We start from the raw sequence: 13,051 nt of genomic DNA, 5'->3' as shown, positions 1-13,051 counted from the left end.
TCGGCAGGACCACACTTCCTCTGAAGGCCCTGGGGCAGAAAGCTTCCTCACGTAGCCCTGCTTGTGGTGGCTTGTAGCTGTGAGACTCCAGTCTGTGCGTCCATCTCAACAGGGCCTTCTCCTTTGTGGGGTGTCATCTTCCCCTCTGTCTCTTACAAGGAGACTTTTTGTTGGATTTAGAACCCACCTGGATAATCCTGAATGATCTCATCTCAAGATCCTTAACTTAATTACATCTGCAAAGACTGTTTTTCCAATTAAAGTCACATTTATGGCTTCTGGGGATTAGGACTCTGCTGTATATTTTTGGGGCCACCGTTCAACCTATAAAATCTATATATCTTCATCTTTATATCTGTCCTTCAGATTTAAACTTGTGTTTCGTGGAGCTGGCATTCCAGTGGTGTGGCTTTGGCCATGGCCCATGATGCCATTTCCTTACTGACAGATGATGTGATTTGTTTTCGTTTTGCATAATTACAAATAGGGCTTCAGTGAACAGTCTTGTCCATATCCCTTGTGCACGAGTTCAATGGAACTATATATTTTAATAGATTCTGCCAGAATGTTTCCAAAATGAATGTTTCATTATATATTCACTGAACACTGTTGAGTTCCTTTTCTCCCAGATCCGCACATCACCAGGATCATGTTACCTTATCCAAGCCATTTTACCAATATGATGGACAAAATATCTTCTTGCTTATTAAGCATTTCTCTAATTATAGTAAGATGGAGCATCATGCCATAGATTTACTGGCCATTTGTATTTTCCTCTTTGGTGAATTGTCTCTTCCTATCTTTTCCCCATTTTCTTGCTGGTTTGCTTGTCTTTTTTATGGGTTTGTGGGCTCTCTGTATATTCTGGATGATGAAAGGGAGGGGCTCTGGAGCCAGACTTCCTGCGTCTGAACCCTGCCTCTGCCACTTATTGTCACCGTGGATGAGTTACCTGACTTCTCTGTGCCTCTGTTTCCTCGTCTGTTATGTGAGGTTAATAACGAGCCCTACCTACTAGGATTATTGTAAGGATTAGATGCGATGGCCCATGTGAAGCACTCAGCACAGGACTGGTATGAGGTGAGGGCTCAGTAAGTTCAGTGGAATAGAATTGAGAGCCTAGAAATAAACCATTCTATGGCCAGTTGACTTTTGACAAAGATGCCAAGATTGATTGTTCAATGGGAGAAGAATAAGCTCTTTAATAAATGGTGCTGGGAAGACTGGATATCCACATGCAAAAGCATGAAGTTGAACCCCTGCCTTATGCCTTATACAAAACTAACTCAAAATGGATCATAAACCTGAAACTACAAATCTCTTAGAAGTTCATTTTCATGTATGGTGTGAGGGAAGAGCTTAGGGCATTCTCAGGTGTTTTCTGAGTATGCACACAGTTCTGTCCATCCAGGTGGCCTTTTGGATTCCCAGGAAAATAAATATACTTAGTTTATTAGCAATGATGGCTTTCATGAAGTCATTTAACATCTTCCAAAATAAATATGACCAAAAATTAACAAACCCCAAATAAATATAAGTATAAAGATCCCCAGTTAGGACATTTGTTCTTTTCCTGATGGGAGACCTTTTACTATTTACATCCTTTTCTCAGTTGTGTACCTGCCCATCTGATCTCCATCACCTATGAGCCAGTGTGTCAGGGACCCATAGGACCACCAGCATGTGATGTCTTTGGTCAGATCATATCCTTCAAAGCCTTATCACTCTGCCGTCCTTTTTTTTTTTTTTTTTTCTGTCTTAGCTTACGTCTCATGCTACTGAGGGTCAAAGAGCTAGACCTGTCCATCTCTCCTAAGCTCAATTATGTTTTCTGGTGGAGAATGTTCTCCTTTGTATATTGTACCTTTCTTACATAAAGAATCCCTGGACCTTCTAGGTCTGGCTGTTGTGAAGGACCTTCCTTCATCAGCTCAGCAGTGATTATTGAGTGTATGCTTGCTGCCAGGCACTACTCCAGATCTGCCCTCACAATGTTATTTTCTCTGAAGAGACACAGTACACGAAATAATTTCAGGTATCGCTGAGCACTCTGGAACAAGTATAACAGGGAGATGGGACCGGGAGGGCCCAGGGAGGTGGTAAGGGGTGGCTACTTTACCTGAAGTGGTAAAGCCCCCCCACCCAGACAAGAAGTGACCTGCAAGGAGTGGGGAAACAGCTGTCAAGGCCAAGGAACCAGGTGTAAGAGTCCTGAGGCAGAAAAGAACTGTGCTGGCTCTGAGGCTTGGAAGGTGGCCTGTGTGACTAGCGTGTGGTGGACGTTGGAGAAAAGACAGAGAAGTTGGAAGGGGCTGGGTCATATGGGGTCTTTAGGGCCTGGTGACCACTTTATTCTAAGTGCAAAGGGGAAGCTCCTGGAGTCGTTTTAAAAACTGCTTTATTGAGATATAATTCACATAAGATACAATCCATCCATTTAATTTTTTTAATGTTTATTTTTGAGAGAGACAGAATGTGAACAGGGGAGGGACAGAGACGTAGGGAGACACAGAATCTGAAACAGGCTCCAGGCTCTCAGCTGTCAGCACAGAGCCCAATGCAGGGCTCGAACTCCTATACCGTGAGATTGTGACCTGAGCCGAAGTACAATATTTAACCGACCACCCAAGTGCCCCATAATTCACCCATTTAAAGCGTGCAATTGAGTGACTTTTTAGTATATTTGCAGGGTTGTGCAACCATCACTACAGTCCATTTTAGAACCTTTCCATCACCTCAAAAAGAAACTCTGTACCCCTTAGCTGTCACTCCCCCATCCCCTGATTATTTCCCTCCTCCAGCCCCTGACAACCACTGATCTCCTTCCTGTCTCTCTGGATTCCCCTATTCTGGATATTTCCTATAAGTGGAGTCCAATAATAATGCAGACTTTATGTTCGGTTTCTTATAGTTGGTGTAATATTTTCGAGGTTCATCCATGTTGCTTTCAGAACTTTGCTCCTCCCTTGCTCCCTCCCTCTTCTCCTCCCCTCTCCACCCCTTTTCCCTCCATGTGTTCCTTTTGCTGTGTGTGTAATCATGTCATGGGGAGCGTGCTTCTGCTTTTGCCCTCTAAAGCTGCTTATGATTATCCCTATTTCCTCAGAAGGCCACGGACACCATCATTAAGCCACAGCTGGGCGAACCTGGCCGGTTTTGTTTACTATGTTGTAGCACATAGGAGAAAGACTCCTTCTGGTAGGAGTGCCATATTGCTGGCAGCATTTGCTGAGCAGCAGAGAACATTTTCTAAGTTTGTCATTTTGAGCTTCACAGAAATAGGTGTCTTTATTTTAGGAGCTCACTGCTTTGATGAAGTTGACCTACTATTCTAATTCCTTGGTAAGCAGCTAGACTTTCCTCGTCCCAATTGTGGGTGATAAATCCCATCTAAAGGTTCATGACAAGAAAATCTGTAGTTAATAGTATCTTAAAAATCCCACAAATCCAAGCTCATGTTCCACATCCCCGCAGGCTTCACATGCATGAATGTTCTCTCAAAATGGCACCTACAGCCATTGATAAGACTATTGATAAGCTATTGATAAGACTGTGTGGTACTGGCATAGGATTGACATGATTAGATCAATCAAACAGTCTGAAAATAAACCCTTACATGTGTGGTCAGTTGATTTCTTTTTAATCTGGAAAAAAAAGTAATTTTACATGAGCTATTGGAGTCCTACAGATTTTGACTAATATTATGTAGGTGGCAATTGCTTTTTTGAGAATTGCTCAGGTAATGGTTTCAGCATCATAATTTCTCCTTCCTACCCATACCTATCACCGTAACATAGGTATACGTCCAGAACCTTCTTCACACACGTGTGCTGTACTTCTTTTTACAGCTTAAAGTCCAGCGGAAATTCTACACCTAAAATCCCCTCTAAACTGATGATGAACTAGATTCGAAAGTACATTGACAGTAGGTTATCACACGTGGTCGCCTGACCGTAAAAACCTGTGCACTGGTGTGGTTTTCACATTGAGGTGCACGTTGGTGTACCAGCTGCCTGCCCAAGGAGTTAAGCAAGCACAGTCGTATCAAGGGAAGGACTTGCCACATTCTCAACTTCCAAGTGCACTTTTCCTAAAACTGACTTGTGGTAGAACGGACGTGCAGTTGTAGTGATGATCTTCTCCCCGCCCTCCCCGCCCCCGTCCCTCTTTGTTAAAAATAATTTTTGAAGTGAAATTCACATAACATAAAATTAGCCATTTTAAAACATTCACTGTGTTGTGTAGCCATCTTGTCTGTCCAGTCCCAAAACCTTTCCATTCCCTGAAAGCGAAGTTGCTTACCCATTAAGCCGTTTTTCCTCCTCCCCCACTCCCTTTTCCCCCAGATGATCACCAATCTGCTTTCTATAGCAGTTGATTTATCTATTTTGAGTATTTTGTATAAATAGTATCATACAATATGTGACCGTTTGTCTTTCACTTAGCATAGTATATATGCCACCTTGTAGCCTATGTAACAGTGCTTCATTCTTTTTATGACCAATATCCCATCGTATGGATAGACCTCAGTTTGTTCACTTGTTGGTTGATGGACATTTGGCTGTTTCTGCCTTTTGGCTGCTGTGAGTAGTGCTGCTGTGAACATGCGTGTGTATGTTCTTGTTTGAGTGCCTGTTTTTAATTCTCTGGGGGCATATACCTGGGAGTGGAATTGCAAGGTCATATGATTGTTCAGTGTTTAATGTTTTGAGGAGCCACCAGACTACTTTGCACAGTGGCTATACCATTTTACATCCCCACCGGCAGTGTAGAAGGATTCCACTTTCTCCACACACTAGCCAAGTTACTTCCCTTTTTTTCCCCTGAAATTTTGTACCCTTTGACTAACATCTCCCCATTCCCTCTCCCCCCGGCCCTGGGTAGCCACCATTCTGCCCTCTGATTCTATGTATTTGACTACTTGAGATGCCTTGTAAAAGTGGGATTGTGTACTATTTGTCCTTCTGTGTCTGGCTTATTTTACTTACATCATGTCCTCTGGGTCCATCTGTGTTGTCGCAAATAGCAGGATTTCCTTCTTTTTAAGGCTGAATAATGTTTTACGTACATTAGCACATTTTGGTTATCCATCGGTGGGCGCTTGGATTGTTTGTTTATTACAGCTATTGAGAATAATGCGATGAACAAGGAAGTGCGGATCTCTCCCAGAGATCCTGATTTCACTCCTTTGGGCTATATGCCTAGAAGTAGGATTGCCACATCCAGTGGTAGTCCCATCGTTTTCATTTTTTGAGGAGCCTCCATACTGTTTTGTTCGATGCAATTTTATCGCACCTGTAGGCTTGTGTATTCAGCGTGAAAGGCACAGAACCGTTCCTTCCCCGCCAGTATTGTTAGGTGGAGTAAATTCGGTCTTTTATGAGACCGAAAACAGCTAATTCAGCTCAAAATTGAAATAATCACATAAGTGACTTTTCTTGAGTCACTTGTTACGCTTTAAGCAGTATAATTGCTTTAATAGCCTTTCCCATTTCTTTGCCCAGAATGTCAGAAAGTTGTGTACTGAAGGTTGAGCTTTTAATCAAGTATTTTTTCTGCTCCCTTCTATTAATTTTGTATCGCCTCATAGTCAGTTACCATAGATAACTGAGTTAGAACAATTCCAATGCATTCTCTTAGTCCCCTGGGTCAGGAGTTTGGGTTCTGTGTTGCTGGGTCCTCCACTCAGTGTTTTCTACAGAGCTACAGTTGACATATCGGCTGGGGCTGGGCTCTGACGTGAGGTTTGAGGTTGTGTTAGTTTTCTGTCACTGCTGTAATGGATCACAGCAGAGCTGGTTGCTTAAACAATACACCTTTATTGTTTTATAATCATTGAGATCAGAAATCTGATCTGGCCGTCACTGAGCTAAAGCCAGTGTGTCAGCATAGCCGTGTTCTTCTAGGGGCTATAGACAACATCGATTTCCTTGTCTTTTCCAGCTTCTTCAGGAGGCCTGCGTTCTTTAGCTCATGGTCCTTTCCCTCCATCTTCAGAGCCAGCGGTGCCATGCACCATCTGCAGATCTGTCTCTCTGGCTCTCTCCCTTTTAAAGACCCTTGTGATCGCGTTGGACCCCCACAGATAATCCAGTATAGTCTTCCCATCTCTGTATTCTTAACTCAAAAACACATGTAGAACCTTTTGCCGTGGAAGGTAACGTATTCACAGGTTCTGGGAATTAGGACATTGCTGTCTTTGTTGGGGGAGCATCGTCTTTCTACCACATCTGCTCTCTGGCTCCCAAATATCCATGTCCCTCTCACATGCAAGAGACATTCACTCTGTCCCACCTTCTTCACAAGTTTTAACCTATTACATCATCGACCCAGATTCCAAAATCTTAATTTAATCAGCACAGATGACCAAAATCTCACCACCTAAATTCTCTATGTCAGGTGTAGGTAAGTTTCTGGATATAATCCGTTCTAAGGTACGGTCCTTCTCCGTCTATATACCTGCGAAACTCAAGAAACCGGCTACTTGCTCCCCAGAATATAATAATAGAGACATCCCATTTACGGGAGTGAGCAAATGTAAGGCAAGAGGACTTTACTGGTCTCTAGCAATCCTCAGAGCCATCCTTCCGTTTCCATGAAAAATAGCACGTGTTTGCAGCTGAGTCGTTCTATCCGCCTGTTTCTCTGCCTGTAGAATTGTGGGAGGCTAAACGGCGTTTTTCCTTTTTGTTCTCTTTCTGTCGCCTTGACTTCCAAGCTGGCAGTGTTCCTGCTGCTGTCAAATGCTCAAGAACCTTATGGGCCTCCCATGTGTGTCATGGAGATCACTCCGTTGGACAAGAGGCTCCTTCACAGATCTTTCCTGGATGACCCCATCTCTATTCGTGGCTTCTGCTGAGGTGGCTGAGGGAAACCATGAGTCACATGTATAATCTCTTCAGAGAGCCTTTGTGTGACTGAATACTCTGACCTTTTGACCCTTCCAAGGCACTAACGCAAGGTTTTCCAGGCACACCATTGGCCGCCTCTTCAGAGCATGCTCTCTTGGCAGTGAATTTTAGCACTTTTTGCAATTAGGTCAGCATGGAAGTTTCCCAAATCATCAAGTGCTGGTTCCTGTCTGCTTATGAGTTCTGCCTTCAGTCTTTGTTTCCTCTCACATTTTCCTATGGACGGCAGAAAGAAACGAGGTCAAACCCTTAACGCTTTTTTGGGGGGGACCCTCCTCAGCTAGCCTATCCAAGTTCATTATTTGTAAGTTCCGCTTTCTGCGCAACTACAGGACGCACAGTTCAGCCAGTTTCCAATAGCATGTTCCTCAGTTCCATCTGAGACTTCAGTGGCAAAGCCTTTAACAACCATGTTTCTATCAACAGTCCGTTTGTGGTGATTTAAGGACTCTCTAGCATGATAGGAGTATTTTCGACCATGTTCTTTCTGAATCCTCATTAGCTGTCACTACTTAAGATCCGTATTTCTAGTGACAGTCTGTTCATGGAACCTAGGCTTTTTCTGTGATGCCCCTCAGCATCCTTCCAGCCTTTGTCTATTACCTGATTCCCTAGCCACTTCCACATGTTTAGGTATTTATTACAGCAGTACTTTAATCCTACTACCCAAGTCTATAGTTTCTTATTGCTACTGTAACGAATTACAGCAGTGTGCTGGCTTAAAAACAGCACTGATTTATTCTCTTACAGTTCTGGAGTTCAGAAATCTATGATTTGGGTTTTCACTGGACAGAAATGAAAGTACTGGCAGGGCTGTGTTCCTTTGGGAGGCTCTAGGCGGAAGTCGGTTTCCTTGCCTGTGTCTGCTTCTGGAGGCTGGCCACCTGCATTCCTTGGCTAGTGGCCCTTCCTCTATTCTCACAGCCAGCAAAATGGCATCTACACATTTCTCCCTCACTCTCAGCCCTGCTTCCAACATCACGGTCTCCTCCCCCTGGCTCTCCTGGCTGTACTTTCCCCCTTATAATTACCTGGGGCTTCCTACGCAATCTGGGATAATCTTTTCATCTCAAAGTCCTTAGCTTAACCACATCTGCACAGTCTGTTTCCCCGTGTAAGGTGACCTACTCACACAGTTTTGTTGGCAGAATTCACTTCTGTGCAGCTACAGAACTAGTGGCTACTTCTTCAAGGTCAGAAAAAGGAAGAATGTCGGCTACCTTTAATGTCAGCTGAGGGAAGGCCGAAAGCCCTCTTTCCAAGGACTTACCACCTGATTATGTCTGAATCACCCAGAATATTCTCCCCTTTGAGTAATTCATTCATATTTATTGGCATCCTAATTATATCAGCAAAATCCCTTCACCTCTGCCATATGTCATAACCCGATCTTGAGAGTGACCTGGTTGCCCCCCTCCCCCGGGCCCCTGCACTCAAGGGGCTGGGTTTATATAGGCTGTGTACACCAGGGGGCAGGAATCCTGGCAGCTGCCTTAGGATTCCACCTACCATCTAGGACATTAGGTAAAACGGTCATTCTTTCTTTTTTAAGTTTATTTATTTATTTTGAGAGAGCGCGCACACACACGAGTAGGGGAGGGGCAGAGAGAGAGGGAGAGAGAGAATCCCAAACAGGATCCGTGCTGCCAGCACAGCCCAATGCAGGGCTCGGCCTCACAAACCGTGAGGTCATGACTTGAGCCGAGATCAAGAGTCGAACGCCTAACCGACTGAGCCCCCCCCCAGGCACCCCAGAACTGGCATTCCCTTTCACCTGCTATTGTGTAGTGAAGAATCTAACTCATTCTCATAACGTTTGGTGCTCCTGCCCTGGTTCACGCTAAGGGCCAGTTGGTTTACACGCAATTGCTTTTGCACCATGTAAAAAGGGCAAAGCACATCTGAGGATTACGAAAATAGTTATGACTGCATAGACCCCCAGGGGTTCTTGGAACACTCTTTGAGAACTACTGTCTGAGAACTATTTATGTGGCATCCATCTGTTTTCCCCTAAATCAAAGATTTCTTCACCATCAGTGCGCACTGAGCATGTATTTGTGGAGCTGGGGCGAGCAGGAAGGTCATTTTAGATGTCTTCTGTGGTATCAAGCTCTGCCTTTACAATTTCACTCCTGTAGGCAGTCCTATAAGTGAGGTCTACCTTTGGGGAGGGCGACTTCATAGCATCTTTGAAGCAGCTCTGCTTCTGAGCATTTTCCTTCTAGGCACACCACTTCGTGTGCACAGCTGTCTTGTGTTTTATATCCACCCCCAATGGAACGCTAAAATCCCACAGTGAAATGGCTACATTCTAAGCATCCGTGTTCTCCAGCCAATACGGAGAATAAGGTCGGTCTCTGGAACTGACATGAGGAAGGTAAGTGACAGAATCAAATGTATGTAGTATGAATCAACTTTTATCCAGTAAGCGTATCCAAGCACACGTACGGGCGTGCATGCTTATGTGAAAACATTCAGAGTAGCCACCTCTGAGGGTTGATTCGAGGCCAGCTTTAGTATTTTCTTTGCGTTCTCTACAATCAGATTACTTTTATATTAAGCATACATTACAAATTAAAAAAAAATTCTGTACCATTGGATTACTTTTATATTGACCATATCTAACAAATTTAAACTTAAACAAATTAAAACCATCTTTACATGAGGAAGAACTCTAGGTGTCGGAACTGGGGAAACCTTCACAACCCCATCCTTCCCTCCTGGTTTAGATGAGAAGGACTTATCCAAGGTCCTGCTGCAAGCTAGCAGGACCGCGGGACTGGAGCCCAGTGGCTCTGGCTTTTCCTCCAGTGCCTTTTCTCCACAGCACGCTGCCGTTACATGTGTCTGCATGGGGAGGGTGATGGCCCCAAAGGGTAGTTTAGCGTCAGGTGGTGCACCCTGGCCAAAAAAGCCCCAGAAAAGGCCGCTACTGATCCACAGGTCAACCTGCCCCAAAGAGGTATTACAGTCCCTCGCCTCCAAAATGGTAAGCTCTGGCTTTATGGTGATAACTGGCCTGCGTGGCAGTGTGCCTCGCCCATGGAAGATGAGATCCAGTAATCTAGAAAGAAGATGAAAATGGGACTCTGGTCTTTAAGAGGTAAGCACGATGTGCTAACAGAAAAATAGTGACCCCAGGCCCTCTGGAAAAGTCGTATTTTATACCCTCATCTCAAAGAGACTGAGAACTATGTTATTTGTCCTGTAAAGATATCTTCTCTGGAAGATTTTCATTGTGCCGCAAACCATTGGGATCGAGAAAGAACAAGCTTTGGTTGCCTGGAAACTTCACTCGTGTTACCACCTCATTCCAAGATGTTCTTACTGCCCTTTCCTACTTGATTTGCTCTTTAGTTGTTGTTTTTTTTTTTTTTTAACATTTGTTTAGGTTTGAGAGACGGAAAGAGAGAGCACAAGTGGGGGATGGGCCGAGAGAGAGGGAGACACAGAATCTGAAGCAGGCTCCAGGTTTGTAGCTGTCAGCACAAAGCCTGACATGGGCCTCAAACTCCCGAACCATGAGATCATGACCTGAGCCAAAGTCAGACGCTTCACTGACTGAGCCACCCAGGTGCCCCCAAACTGTTTTTTAACAGACTTTATTTTTTGAGGTAATTGTAAACCCCTGAAGATCTAAGAAATGCTAAAGAGAGATTCCGTGTATCCGCTACCCAGTTTCCCCAAAGGTGACACCCTGCAAAACTATAGTATAATATCATAAGCAGGGTATTGATATGGACACAAAGCCTAGTGTGTGTGTTTTCACTACTGTGCGGTTTTGTCACCTGGGTGGGTGAGTGTGTCTACCACGATAGTCCACAGGGAGCTGTTACATCACCATAAAGACCCCTCCTGCCGTCCTTTTATGAACACTGACCATTATCTCCTCCCCCCGCCCCCGCACCTTTCTAGTCCCCACCCCCTAACCCGTTGTCCATCTGTAGAATCTGGTAATTTAGAAAATGTTACGTAAATGGAATCACGTAGTATGTAATGTTTGGGAATTGCTTCTTTTTTTTTTTTTCACTCAGAATTCCTTTGAGATCCATCCAAGTTATTACAAGTATCAGTAGTTTGTTGCTTTCTCCTTGCTGAATAGCATTCCATGATGTAGATATACCACAGTTTGTTTATGAAGGTCATCTGGGTTGTTTCCAGTTTTCAGCAGTAAACATTTATATATAGGTTTTTACATGAGTGTGAGTTTTCCTTTCTCTGGGGTAAATGCCCAGGAGTGTAATTGCTGGGTCTATATGATAGTTGTAGGTTTAGTTTTTAAAGAATGTCGCCAACTGGGTTTCCAGAGTGGTTGTACCACGTGACATTCCCACCGGCAGTGTGTGAGTGACCCAGCTTCTCCGTGTCCTTGTCAGTTAGTACTTGGTGTTACCACTAGATCCTAGTCATTCTGATAGGTATGTTGGTGGCCTCTCATTGTGATTTTAACTTGAATATCTTTTGCTCATTTCTAGTTGGATTGTCTGTGTTTTACTTTTGGATTTTAGGAGCTCTTCATAGATTGTAGACACAGTCTTTAGTCATATATGTGTTTTGCAAGTATTTTCTCTTAACCTGTAGCTTGTCTTTTCATCTTATTAACAGGGTCTTTTGCGAAAGGAAATGTTTTAATTTTGATGTAGTCTGGTTTATCTTTTTTTTTTCTTTTGTGCAACATGGTTTTGTTAGCAAGTCTCTGCACTCTTCACCAAGCCCTCAATCCCAAAGGTTTTCCTCTGTTTTCTTTTTTTAAACATTTTAAAAAATGTTTCTTTACTTTTGAGAGAGAGAGAGAGAGAGAGAGCCAGCAGGGGAGGGGCAGAGAGAGAGGAAGACACAGGCTCCAAGCTCTGAGCTGTCAGCTCAGAGCCCAATGTGGGGCTTGAAGCCACAAACTGTGAGATCATGACCTGAGCCAAAGTCAGATGCTCAACCGACTGAGCCACCCAGGCGCCCCTAACCGTTTTTAAACGTACAGATCATTGGCACCGAGTCCATTCCCCATGTTGTGCAACGATTACCACTACTATTCATTTCCAGAATTTTCTCATCATCCCACACAGAAGCTCTTTACCCATTAAACAGTAACTCCCCATTTTTCTCTACTCTTACCCCTAGTAATCTCTAGCGTCCTTTCTGTCTCTAAGAATTTGCCCATTCTGAGTGCCTCATGTAAGTAGAATCCTACAATATTTGTCCTTTCGTGTCTGGCTTCTTTCACAGAGCATAACGTGCAAAGTTTGTCCATGTTGTAGCCTGTGCCAGAATTCTATTCCTTCGTGCGGCTGGGTGATACTTCATTGGATGTGGACCCCATTTTGTTCACATGTTGATGGACATGTGGGTGATTGCTGCCTTGTGGCGATTGTGCAGAGTGCTGCCATGGGCATTGGTATGCAAGTATCTGGGTCCCTGCTTTCAGTGCTTTGGAATGTATACCTACTCACGGACTTACAGGACCGTGTGCTTCCATGTTTAACCTCGAGGAACTGCCATGCTTTTTCACAACAGCTGTAGCATCTTCCATCCCCTGTACCAGTGCGCCAGGGGCTGGTTTTTTCACATCCTCTCCGACACTTGTTAGTGCATTTTTCTTTTCAGAACGGCCTTTAATGATCGTGAGGTGGCAGCTCCTCGTGGATTTGATTTGCATTTCCCTTAACAACTAGTGATGCCGAGCATCCGGTCATGTGCTTATTGGCTGTACTTGTATATCTTCTTTGAAGATCTGTTTAAGTCCTTTGCCCAGTTTTTTTTAAATAATTTTTCAAGTTTATTTTGAGAGAGGAGAAAGAGAATGAGTGAGCGAGCAACAAGCGTGGAAGAAGCAGAGAGAGAGAGAGAGAGAGAGAGAGAACGAGAGAGAGAACCCCAAGTAGGCTCTGCACTAACTATTAGTGCAGAGCCCGACTCAGGGCTCCAACTCAAACCGTGAGATCATGACCTGAGCCGAAGTCAGACACTCAACCGACTGAGCCACCCAGGCGCCCCGATGCAGAAAAGTTTTAATTTGATGAAGGCCAATTTATCTTCATTTTGTTCCCTGTGCTTTTGGCATCACATCTGAGAAATCCTCACCAAATCCAAGATCATGAAGATTTTCTGCTACGTTTTTTTTTTTTCTAAGAGTTTTATAGTTT

The 13,051-nt window shown here is 44.0% G+C and overlaps 1 protein-coding gene across 3 annotated transcripts in view; it reads left to right on the top strand.

Annotated features, from left to right (window-relative positions):
• CD99L2 (CD99 molecule like 2) overlaps nt 1–13,051 on the top strand; it is a 96,887-nt gene that overhangs the window by 58,867 nt on the left and 24,969 nt on the right. The window lies entirely within an intron of this gene.

This window comes from Prionailurus bengalensis, chromosome X (assembly GCF_016509475.1).
Source record: "Prionailurus bengalensis isolate Pbe53 chromosome X, Fcat_Pben_1.1_paternal_pri, whole genome shotgun sequence".
Lineage (NCBI taxonomy): Eukaryota > Metazoa > Chordata > Mammalia > Carnivora > Felidae > Prionailurus > Prionailurus bengalensis.
This window is presented reverse-complemented; position numbering and strand designations above follow the sequence as displayed.